Raw genomic sequence first — 12,220 nt, 5'->3', positions numbered from 1 at the left:
ACTTCAGTGTTTTTTCTGTCCTGGGGAGTAGATAACCAAAAGTGGTATTGCTGGGTCATATAGCAGATTCTTAATTTACTGAGATTCTTAGTTTACTAAACCCTCCATGCTGTTTCCATAAGCATTGGAGCAGTCAGCATTCCTCCAACAGTGGATGAGAGTTCCTTTCTAACCATATCTTAGCCAACAGAGATTGTTCTCATTTTTTGATATATGCCATCCTCACTGGTATAGGATGATATCTTATTGTTAAAGTTGAGAAAAACACTTTATTAAGAATCTAGTCCTAGGGGCTAGAGCGATGGCACAGCATTAAGGCATTTGCTTTGCATGTGGCTGACCCAGGATTGACCCAGTTTTTAGCCCCAGTATCCCAATGTTCCTCTGAGCCGGCCAGGAGCAATTTTTGAGCACAGAGCCAGAAGCGACCTCTGAGTACCACTGGATGTAGCACAAAGCCAATAAACAAACAAACAAATAAATAAATAGAATCCTTTTAGAAGCAATAATGTAGGTCAAAGTTTTTGAATAAAAATCATAATTTTAGCCATGGTAATATGCAAAATATATCTCTGTTCAATCTGTTGATTCATTTTCCCCTACCTATAGATTATGCCTTCCAAAGATCAAGACATTTATGACACTTTTAATATATACAGTATGATCTGATTTTTTTTTTAAATAAAAAGATTTCTAGTCCAAGTATCTTTTTCTTATGCAGCCCAGGACTAATTCAAGCACAGAACATGGTAGTGGGCGGAGTTTCTAGAAGAAGAAAAATTCTTATCTTTTAAATGTATCCTCTCAGTTTGTCCCTGGTCACATATTGGTGATTCTATAATATTTCAATTTTATTACTAGTATTATATTTGCGTGATAATTTGGATTTTCATTTTTATATTTGTCTTATTATATTCCTATGATCATAACTGTATAATGTAGTTTGTAGTGTTTGATATTATTGAGTGCTTTGGGTCTCTAAACCCATTTAAGTTGAAGATCTTGATTGATGTTTGTTTTTAATGTTCTGTTGTTTCACCAATTGGAAGTTTTCAAGCTTTCTCTTTGTGTATAATTCTCTGTATCTTTCTCTCTGTCTCTCCATGGGACTCACTATTTTCTCACACACAACAGTTTTGTGATTTCACATATCAATAGCTCTACAATGAACTTTGAGTGTTCAATGATAGAAAATTGAATTTATGAAATAAAGTTCTCACTTTATATCAAATCTAGACAAGATTAAGTTTACTGAGGAGAGGAAGTCCAAAGCCAAATTAGGGTATGAGTTGGACAAATGTGCCAAACAATCAAGATACAAATAAAGAGGAATAGTTTTGAGATAAATCAGAACTATAAAATAATGTCTACATGTGCTCAACACTGATTTGATGTTACCATGGTATGATTCCAAATATTACTATGCATATCTCTCGATACCCACACTGTTTTATAGTTTAATTGCCCATATAGGACTGCAGGGTTGGATGGATCTTATGGTTCCCTGTGCTTTATAATCTTAGAAACATCACATTTGCAGGACCTTAAAATATTCTGTCTAGCCTATTTGGTTGAGGGTCTTTGAGAGTGGACCACGGGCCATCTGAACACTGTTTTGGAGCAACCTCTTTATAAAATTACATAAAATCAAAATAAACAATAGAATACCCCAATGAGCACATAAGTGCTAATAAATAAAAAATAAATGTATTGCTGATATGAGGGAAATTTAAGTAGTCTGATGATGATTAGGTCAGTCAAAATATCCCCTTTACTCAAAACTTAATTCAGGAAAATGCCCTTACTCTATATAATTCTGTGGTGTATGTTAGTATATTGAAGAAGATTAAAAAATAAAGGTTTCAGGCTAGCAGTGTAAGTTTATAATTAAATTTATAATTAAAGACAAGGATCAGTCTTCATAGTGTAGAAGTACCAAGTGAAGAAATAAATGCAGATGTAGAAACTGGAGCAAGTTATTCAGAAGACCCACCTTCTATCATAAAATCACTGCTGAAAATGGCTGTACTAAACAACATATTTTCTGTGTAGATGTAATATTGCTTTGCTGAGAAAATGTGTCATCTAATTCTGTCATTACTGGGGAAAAGTAAATGCCTGGCTTCAAAAAACAGGTTAATTTTTATGTTACTAGTTTATGAAACCAAGGACTTTAAAGTCAGTGTTCATTTACTATTCTAAATTATTTTTTTCTTTTGTGAGGACCATACTCAGCAATGCTCAGGTGTTTTGTTTGTTTTTTGTTTTTTTTTTTTGTATTTTATTTTTGGGTCACAGCTGGTGACACTCAGGGGTTACTCCTGGCTATGCTATCAGAAATCACTCCTGGCTCTGGGGACCATATGGGACACCAGGGATTGAACACAGGTCTGTTCAGAAGCGTGCAAGGCAAACGTCCTACCTCTGTGCTATCACACTGGCATCCATTATTGGCTCTGTACTCAGCAATTATTTCTAGTCATGGCTGGGGAACCAAATACTAAGTATAAAAACCAGGTCTGCTTCATGCAGGGAAAGTGCCCTATCCTCTATACTACTACTCCACTGAAAATCTTAAGGTTCTAAGGATTGATGCTAAATCTTCCTATATTCTATAAATAGAAAATGCTATCTCTGTGCCAAAGACCAAACCCTAATATGGAATTCAGCAGGACAAGCTAGTTTTTGTGGCCTGAATACGTAACCTAAGGCATTAGCTATTAACTAAGCCCAAGAGTTCAAAGAAACACCACAGTATCCTATCAGTCAGAGATCCAGGAAGCTTGAGACATCTTTGAAGCTTCACTAGCTTAGGGTGAGACGCTTCTTATGTAAAGATGGCATGTAAAGATTACCCATAAGATGACTTCTGTAATGCAGGCTGTTCCATCCTGCTTTCTCTCCACCCCCTGTATAATCGTGCTTTAAAAGAGCCTGTACCGATCAATAAACCGAGACCTTGATAAGACACTTTACTTGGTCTCCTTCTGTTCTCCCCCCCCCCCATTCTCTTTTCAGGCTGGGACTCCTCTACACCCGTGAATAACCTGTCCTGAGGGCCAGGACATCTCTGTGATAGAAAATCTGTTTAAAACATTATTGACTGCATAATTTAATCATATTGCTAGGCCCTCCTCAAAATAATATTTTTCAAAATTTATTGACAACATGTATGGCCACTCAAAACCTCTAATGAAAGGTACACAAATAAGTAAATGTCATTTATATAAATATCACAATTATTAGTCCAACAAATTTAATGTTAAATTCACTTGTCCGATCAAGAATCAACAAGTCATTTGACTGTCAATTTATTATTATTATTATTATTATTATTATTATTAAATACAATGTATAAAGCTACAGTTATTGTAGTTAACTATTTAGCAGATAAAGTAAGTTATAAACTTCGGGATGGAAATAATTTACCATCTAGATGTCAGTAAGAAATTTTATGATTAATGGAAAGGATTTGAAAAAAGTTGGTTCAAACTCTCCTGAATAACTTTTTTTTGCTTTATTTTGTTTTGTTTTGTTTTGTTTTGGGGGCCACTGCTGGCGACACTCAGGAGTTACTTCTGGCTCTGCACTCAGAAATCACTCCTGGCAGGCTTGTGAAAACATATGGGTTATCGGGTAACCTCGTGCTTTTGTTGGTTGACCGAATGCAAGGCTAATGCCCTACCATTGTGCTATCTCTGGCCCCTTTTCTTGGATAATTTTGAGGTTTTCAGACTTTAGTGAGGGTATTTGTTACAAATATGCTGTAAAGAACAAAAGAATAGATCCCCAAAATGTGAACAAATTGTTGAAATCTCATAATCAAACTAATAGATGGAACAAAGAAAGCAGCAGCAGCATGCTGAGATGGAATCTATTCATGGAGAATATGCTTTGAGCAGTGTTAGTAATGATTCATTGAGCAGTGCTGAAAGACAATAAAACTTGAAATACTTTTTGGGCTGAAGAGATAGTAGAGTGGGTAAAGAAGCTTATCTTGTTTGCAGCTGATCCAGGTTCTATTTCCAGCATCCCAGATGGTCACCAGAGTCCTGCCAGGTGTGATCCCTGAGCACAGCTAGATGTGCAGCAACCTATAATTTAAATTATTGAATAAAATTTAGTTGAAAAAGCTGCAGCTGTGCTTGCTCTCAGATTGACTTTGACGTTGATGCTGTCAACCCATCAAGCAATGATACATGCTACAGATAATATTTTGTGAGTAGAATAGTCAATTAATGGACACACTCCATTGTTTTAAGAAAGTTCGCAGCAAGCAATCAGTGACCACCATCCTGATCATCAGGAATGTTCTACCAATGTTGTTGATAGCAAAGTATTGCAACTCACTAAGAATTTTTAATTTATTGTGTTCTGTGTGTTTAGTAATGATATTTATCATACATTATAATGTCAATGTAATTTTGTTTGTTTGGGGGCCTCACCTAATCATTCCCAGTTCTCTCTCTCTCTCTCTCTCTCTCTCTCTCTCTCTCTCTCTCTCTCTCTCTCTCTCTCTCTTTCTTTCTTTCTTTCTTTCTTTCTTTTTTCTTTCGTTCTTTCTTTCTTTCTTCTTTCCTTTCTTTCCTTTCTTTTTTCTTTCTTTCTTTCTTTCTTTCTTTCTTTCTTTCTTTCTTTCTTTCTTTCTTTCTTTCTTTCTTTCTTTCTTTTCCTTCTTTCTTTCTTTCTTTCTTTCTTTCTTTTCCTTCTTTCTTTCTTTCTTTCTTTCTTTCTTTCTTTCTTTCTTTCTTTCTTTCTTTCTTTTTCTTTCGTTCTTTCTTTCTTTCTTCTTTCCTTTCTTTCTTTCCTTTCTTTTTTCTTTCTTTCTTTCTTTCTTTCTTTCTTTCTGTTCCTTCTTTCTTTCTTTCTTTCTTTCTTTCTTTCGTTCTTTCTTTCTTTCTTTCTTTCTTTCTTTTTCTTCCCTTCCTTCTTTCCTTCCTTCTTTCCTTCTTTCCTTCCTTCCTTCCTTCCTTCCTTCCTTCCTTCCTTCCTTCCTTCCTTCCTTCCTTCCTTCCTTCCTTTCTTTCTTTCTTTCTTTCTTTCTTTCTTTCTTTCTTTCTTTCTCTCTTTCTCTCTTTCTTTCTTTCTCTCTTTCTTTTTCTTCCTTCCTGGCAGTATCTGGCAGTGCTCAGGAGTTACTGCTGGCTCTGCACTCAGAAATTTCTTCTGTCAGGCACAGGGAATCATATGGGATCTGGGATTTAAGTAACTATCTGTCCTGGATCGGCTGTGTGCAAGGCAAATGCCCTACTTCTGTGCTATCTCTCCGGCCCCATTCCAAGTGTTTATTCCTGGTTCACTCCTGAGTAACCAGGTGGGATACTGGGGATTGAACCCTGATTCATCTGTACAGGGCAAAATTCCTACCTCCTATACTATCACTTCAGCCTACGTCAACATAGCTTTTACATGTACTCAAAACCAGAAAAGTTATGTGATTTTCTTTATTATTGTCACCTGGAAGCTAACTCACATTATTTCTGAGGTGCTCCAGTGCTAATTATTTCTTGTTCTATAGTTTAAAAAATAAAACTTATATTAGAATTCCTCTCATAAGATCTTTATGAGGATAAATCGGTTGATACAAGTAGGTAGGACACTTGCTTTGCCAATAGCCAACTGGGTTTGATTTCTTACATCACTTATGCTCATAAGCAATACTAGAGAAATTCAATAAGGAAGAAAGGATAACAAGAGCAAAAAAATCAATAATTTTTTTTATATTTAGTAGGAGAATTATAAGAAAAACCAGTAAATAAGTTTATTTAGTGAAGATGCTAAAAACATAATCTTGGAATTAATTTGACTTGCATATATGCTTTGAATGGCAGATAAATTACTTTTAAAATGCATGAGCCAATATTTAAAATATAAGAAGATATATGAGCACCAGTCACATATTTATGTCTGGAGAAAAATTATCACAGTCATTAGTTTATACCTGTGCAGGTGAAGTACGCACTTTCTAGTGTATAGTTCCTACCATTCCCTTTTTATTTTCATGTCAAGACTATACCCAAATGTCAGTATTGGGTTTTCCTGGCCCTGGTACTACTGCTTCATATACTTCTAATAGGTAGAAAGGAAATAGATCTCAAAGTAATAATTCCAGTGAAGAATGACTTTCAAAAATAAAAGGATGGGGCCGGAGAAATAGAATGGAGGTAAGGCGTTTGCCTCACATGCAGAAGGTCGGTGGTTTGAATCCCGGCATCCCATATAGGTCCTCCAAGCTTGCCAGGAGCGATTTCTGAGTGTGGAGCCAGGAGTGACCCCTGAGTGCTGCCGGGTGTGACCCAAAAACCAAAAAAAAAAATGAAGAAAAGAAAGAAAGAAAGAAAGAAAGAAAGAAAGAAAGAAAGAAAGAAAGAAAGAAAAAGAAAGAAAGAAAGAAAGAAAGAAAGAAGAAAGAAAGAAAGAAAGAAAGAAAGAAAGAAAGAAAGAAAGAAAGAAAGAAAGAAAGAAAGAAAGAAAGAAGAATGAGGAGGAGGGAGTGAGGGAGGAAGGAAGAAAGAAAGAAAAAAAGAAAGAAAGAAAGAAAGAAAGAAAGAAAGAAAGAAAGAAAGAAAGAAAGAAAGAAAGAAAGAGAAAGAAAGAAAGAAAGAAAGAAAGAAAGAGAATGAAGAAAGAAAGAAAGAAAGAAAGAAAGAAAGAAAGAAAAGAAAGAAAGAAAGAAAGAAAGAAGAAAGAGGAAAAGAAAGAAAGAAAGGAAAGAAGAAAGGAAGGAAGGAAGAAAGAAGAAAGAAAGAAAGAAAGAAAGAAAGAAAGAAAGAAAGAAAGAAAGAAAGAAAGAAAGAAAGAAAGAAAAAAAGAAAAAAAGAAAAGAAGAAAAGGATACTTTCCTGTGTATTGATTAAAAATGAAAATACAATATCAAGATAGCATAAAGGATTTGATTTAGAGTAGACCCACACACACATAGAAACATAGAACTGCATGAACAAATGCACACACACTCAAACATATTCACTGGAAGAGGCATGCTTTTCAGGTAAGCATTAAAGAATAAATCAGAAGTGAGAAAATAAAAATAGTACCTTCTCAAAAGTTTGATCATGAAGTAAATAAAGTATCTATGCTATTTAATTTCTTGTCAATGAAAAGTTTACAATCTTTTCTATCTGTCCAGATATTTTATTTCCTCTAGTCATCAATCTATATCATTGACACATCAATTGACATCTTTATTTTTATTACAAAAGATTAAGTCTAATGTAAATACATAATATTGGCCCAGAAAAAACAAGGGTAATTAATTTATCTGTAAAAAATAATTGAAAATATACTTTTCATCAAACTTGTAAATTTAAAATATTAGCCATATATTTTGAGAGGTATTTTTTTTTTACTTGACTGAATGTTTTTATTGTCAGGTTTTGATTTCTTCTCTTATTCTTTCTGATTTATAAAATATAATACATATACTGTATCTATGTTATATATTCAAAACCAGCATTCATTTATATTTTAACATCACTAAAATTAGGGGGGTGTTTTAAATAGCACAGCATGCATAACTATATATGTAACTTTCTAAGATGATCTATTTTCTAGGAATACACTGAAGGAAAATGTTTGTGACATATTGCAAATAATTTCTATCTACTGGCTCAAAAGAACTCGCAATGTGAAAGGAAATCAGATGAAATAATGTATATTAATCAGTTTTCAAACAGTATGAAGTGGCTCAATTTTAAATGCCTGATTGATCATAATAGTTATTTCAAGTAGAATAAATAGCTGCCTGTTGGCTTCCGAGACAATAGGATATTCAATTTGAGATATCTGTATCTGCTTCTTTTCTCTAACAAAAACGACAGGCACTTGAACTGGGGGAAAACAACTCTTCTGCTATTTTAAGATCCTATCTGTCTTACTGTGTTTTTGTGCCATCATTAATCAATTGTCTGAATATTGAGAGAAAGGGAAAAAAGTCTGCAGTCCATTTAATGTACCTTACTTTAGCTTAGCAACAGAGACGTCAGGTTTTCTGGATGTCTACCTTTGTAGGAGACTTAGGTGTTTTAGAAGCTCAACCTTCAACTTTTCATATCTTTAGGAAAAAATTTTTAATATAATTGAAAGTAATCCTATGTATTCTCACAAGCATTATAGTGTGTTAGCAATTACCAATAAATTATATTTTATTATGTTATGGAATTTAAAATATAACCTATCATTTCCCTCATTTTTTAGATTGGAATGACAATACTTCTGTTGATTGATTGTTTTGACCTCCAGGTTTACTTTATCAAGACATTAATAACCAGTAAACACAATGATTCGTAGAATTATTTCGAAGTACTTTTTAATATACAGATGTTACTTTCCAAGACTTTTCATCTTATGAACCATGTTCTGTTATTTGGAATCATTGTGCATGTTCCTGTAGCAATTTTCACCACCAATTTGGGAGGAATTATAGTTTATTTGCTTTCCAAGCTGTGTAATTATTTCATTGTAGGTACCTGTGTCACCTGTCTAAATTCATCCCCAAAGATTTACTGATTTTCCTTTTGGAAAAAAAACACCAATCCTTTGGGGGGACTTATATTCCTTGTTAGAATTCTATAACTTAAATGAAAGGCTGCCAGTCAACCTTGCCAGTTTTCCCTTGGTCCTGGCATACAGAGCATGAATTGCTTTCCAAGGCAAAGCATTCAATAATATGTATGCAAAGTAGTATTTTTACATAACTCTGAATGTCATCTCTAAATGTAAAGCTGCCTGTTGCCTCAAGTGTGAAATCCACTCTCATTTAAATCTTGTGTTTCTTTGCAACTAGAGATGCTGGTATTTGCAGACTGGGCTGCAAGTAACACATGGGACAGTGGTTAAAACTAGTACTTAGATCTATCCAACTTCTGTCATAATGGTGGAGATTTCATATGAAACTAGACCTGGATCAAAATAGCAAAACTACATAGGTCAAGGGAATACTTTATTCTTTGTTTATTATATTTCACAATCTCTACCAAGTTACAAATTTATTAAAATTTGTAAAATTTTTCTAAATTTTGTTATCTTTTTTTTTTGTCCCCCAATTCACAATACATACCCGGCAAGGGGCCTGTGTTGAGGTGTATATGGGGTGCCTTTACTGTACCTCCTCTTTCTATACAGCCAGTGTAAAGAACACAGCCTGTGGTAAGAATTGGGAGGCCTTATTTTATCTTTTATTTTTTTTTTTCTTCAGGGCAAACTAAAGTTGTTTTTTTTTTAAGTAAGAATTCATTTAAAGGACAAAATTGATTAACATAATAAGGTAAACTAATATAACATAATATAGTGACATAACATAACATATAATATAATTAATATAATAATAATACATGTAAGTCAAAGAAAGTTTCTGATTAAAAACACAATTTTTTTTCCATAATGGCTTACATATCTTTCACTGTAGTATTTTGGGTACATATTCACATTAAATCAGGGGAATACCCATCACCTAATATGTCCTCTTCTCAATCAAAAATCAAATATACTGAAAATAGGCAGAGTCCTGTCTAGAGGCTTCCAAACTCAGTTTGAGAGAGGATGTGAAAAAAGTAATTAAAATACCACAACAATACACACACACACACACACACAAAAATATCGAATTAAATAACCGATAAGCACCACAACAATAAAGACAGGCACCACACAATAATCTCGGTTCTGAAATCAAATCATACTCAAGTGCAAAAAGAAAGAGAAAGACAAAACAAAATAAAATAAAATAATATTGGAGACATCAACCGTAATCTCCACACCAAAATAAAGATGTCAAAAAAATAGATCATTTATTCTCCTCTTGCTGCTTTCGTGGTATGTGGAAGACTTCTACTTTATCTTGGATGGTAAAATCAGACCTGTTTCTAGAGATCTTGGTGGCTGTGAGGATCAGGGAATGGAGTTTATGAAGTCTTTCTTTGTGGTTCTAGCAGTTATGCTTCTTCAATGTCCTTTTTTTGTTTTTTATGTATTCTAGGTGTTTCAGAATAGTGCTACCATTCTGTGTTTTTCTTTTGTCTTCTGACTTACTTCGTTTAACATAACATGATCTAGGTCCATCCACGTTGCTGCAAAGTCTGTGATTGTATCATTTCTAACTGCCATGTAATATTCCATTGTATATATGTACCACATTTTAATGATCCATTCATCTGTTGTTGGACATCGAGGTTGGTTCCAAGATTTGGCTATTATACTGAGTGCTGCAATAAATAGTGGGGTGCATACATATTTTGGAATGAATGTCCTTCCATCTTGGGGATATATGCCTAGGAGAGCAATTGCTGGGTCAAATGGCAGCTCAATTCTGAGTTCTTTGAGCACTCTCCAGACTTTTCTCCATAGATGTTGGACCAAAGGGCATTCCCACCAGCAATGAATGAGAGTTCCTTTCATACCACATCCTCTCCAACAAAGGTTGTTCCCATTATTTTTGATGTGAGCCAACCTCACTGGTGTGAGGTGGTATCTCATTGTTGTCTTGATTTGGATCTCCCTGATGATGAGTGAAGGTGAGCATGTTTTCATGTGTTTGTTGGCCATCCTTCTCTCTTCCTCAGAGAAATGTCTATTCATTTCGTCTCCCCATTTTTTTATGGCTTCGTTTGGTTTTGAAGGACTCAGGTTTCTGAGCGCTTTGTATGTTCTAGATATCAGCCCTTTATCTGATATATCAAGTGAAAAGATTTTTTCCCATTCTGTTAGCTGTCTTCTTGCATTAAGTAGGGTTTCTTTTGCCATGCAGAAGCTTTTTAGTTTGATATAGTCCCATTTGTTTATAGTTGATGCTAACGTTTTTGCCATTGGTGCTCCATTCTCAAAGACCCTTTTAATATAAAGGTCTTCGAGTGTTCTGCCTATTTTATTCTCGATAAACTTTATAGATTCAGGTCTGATTTCCAGATCTTTGATCCATTTTGAGTTGACTTTTGTATAAGGAGTGAGATATGGGTCGATTTTCACTTTCGTGCATATGAGTTTCCAGTTGTACCAACACCATTTGTTGAATAGGCTTTCTTTGTTCCATTTCATATTCTTGCCTCTTTTATCAAATATTAGTTGGCTATATATCTGGGGGTTTATGTCTGGGAATTCTGTTCTAATCCACTGGTCTGAGGTCCTGTCTCTGTTCCAGTACCATGCTGTTTTTATTACTATGGCTTTATAGTATAGTTTCAAGTTAGGTAAGGAGATACCTCCCAACTTCTCATTTTTCAGAATGTGTTTAGCTATCCTGGGTCTTCTATGGTTCCAAATGAATTTTATAATTGATTGTTCTATTTCTTTAAAGAATTGTGTCTGGATTTGGATAGGGATTGCATTAAATCTATATAGCAATTTGGGTAAAATAGTCATTTTGACTATGTTAATTCTACCTATCCATGAGGATGGGATGTTCTTCCATTTCTTTAGATCGTCTTCAATTTCTTTCTGAAGTGTTTTGAAGTTTCCCTGGTATAGATCTTTCACTTCTCTTGTAAGGTTGATTCCTAGGTATTTGATATTTTTTGATACTATCTTAAATGGAATTGTATTTTTAATCTCTCTCTCCTCAACTTCATTGTTTGTATATAAAAATGCTACTGTCTTTTGTGTATTGACTTTGTATCCAGCCACTTTACTGTATTGGTTGATTGTTTCTAGGAGTTTTTCTGTGGATTCTTTAGGGTTTTTGATGTATATCATCATATCGTCGGCAAATAGAGCTAGCTTGTGTTCATCTTTCCCTACTTGAATTCCTTTGATTCCCTTCTCTTGTCGGATTGCTATTGCTAGGACTTCTAAGGTTATATTGAATAAGAGTGGAGAGAGTGGACAGCCTTGCCTAGTTCCTGACCTTAGTGGGAATGCTTCTAGCTTCTCGCCATTAAGTATAATGTTGGCTGTAGGCTTTTCATAAATAGCTGTAACTATCTTAAGGAAGGTGCCTTCTAACCCTATTTTGCTGAGTGTCTTTAACATGAACGGATGTTGGATTTTGTCAAACGCCTTCTCTGCATCGATTGATATGATCATGTGGTTTTTGTCCTTCATGTTGTTGATGTGGTGTATAACGTTGATTGATTTGCGTATGTTGAACCAACCTTGCATTCCTGGGATGAATCCCACTTGATCATGATGTATGATCTTTTTAATGAGGTGTTGGATTCGGTTTGCTAAGATTTTGTTAAGTATCTTTGCATCAATGTTCATTAGTGAGATTGGTCTGTAGTTTTCTTTT

General features: G+C 34.5%; 1 non-coding gene across 1 annotated transcript; it reads right to left on the bottom strand.

Moving 5' to 3' along the window:
• Positions 1 to 9,031: 9,031 nt before the first annotated feature.
• On the bottom strand, positions 9,032 to 9,164 carry LOC126012582 (small nucleolar RNA SNORA51). The gene has a single exon (XR_007497036.1). It is a non-coding gene; the product is annotated as a small nucleolar RNA SNORA51 (small nucleolar RNA).
• Positions 9,165 to 12,220: the final 3,056 nt, after the last annotated feature.

Source organism: Suncus etruscus, chromosome 6 (genome assembly GCF_024139225.1).
Source record: "Suncus etruscus isolate mSunEtr1 chromosome 6, mSunEtr1.pri.cur, whole genome shotgun sequence".
Taxonomy (NCBI): domain Eukaryota; kingdom Metazoa; phylum Chordata; class Mammalia; order Eulipotyphla; family Soricidae; genus Suncus; species Suncus etruscus.
Note: the sequence above shows the minus strand (reverse complement) of the source record. Positions and strands in the feature narration are given on the sequence as shown.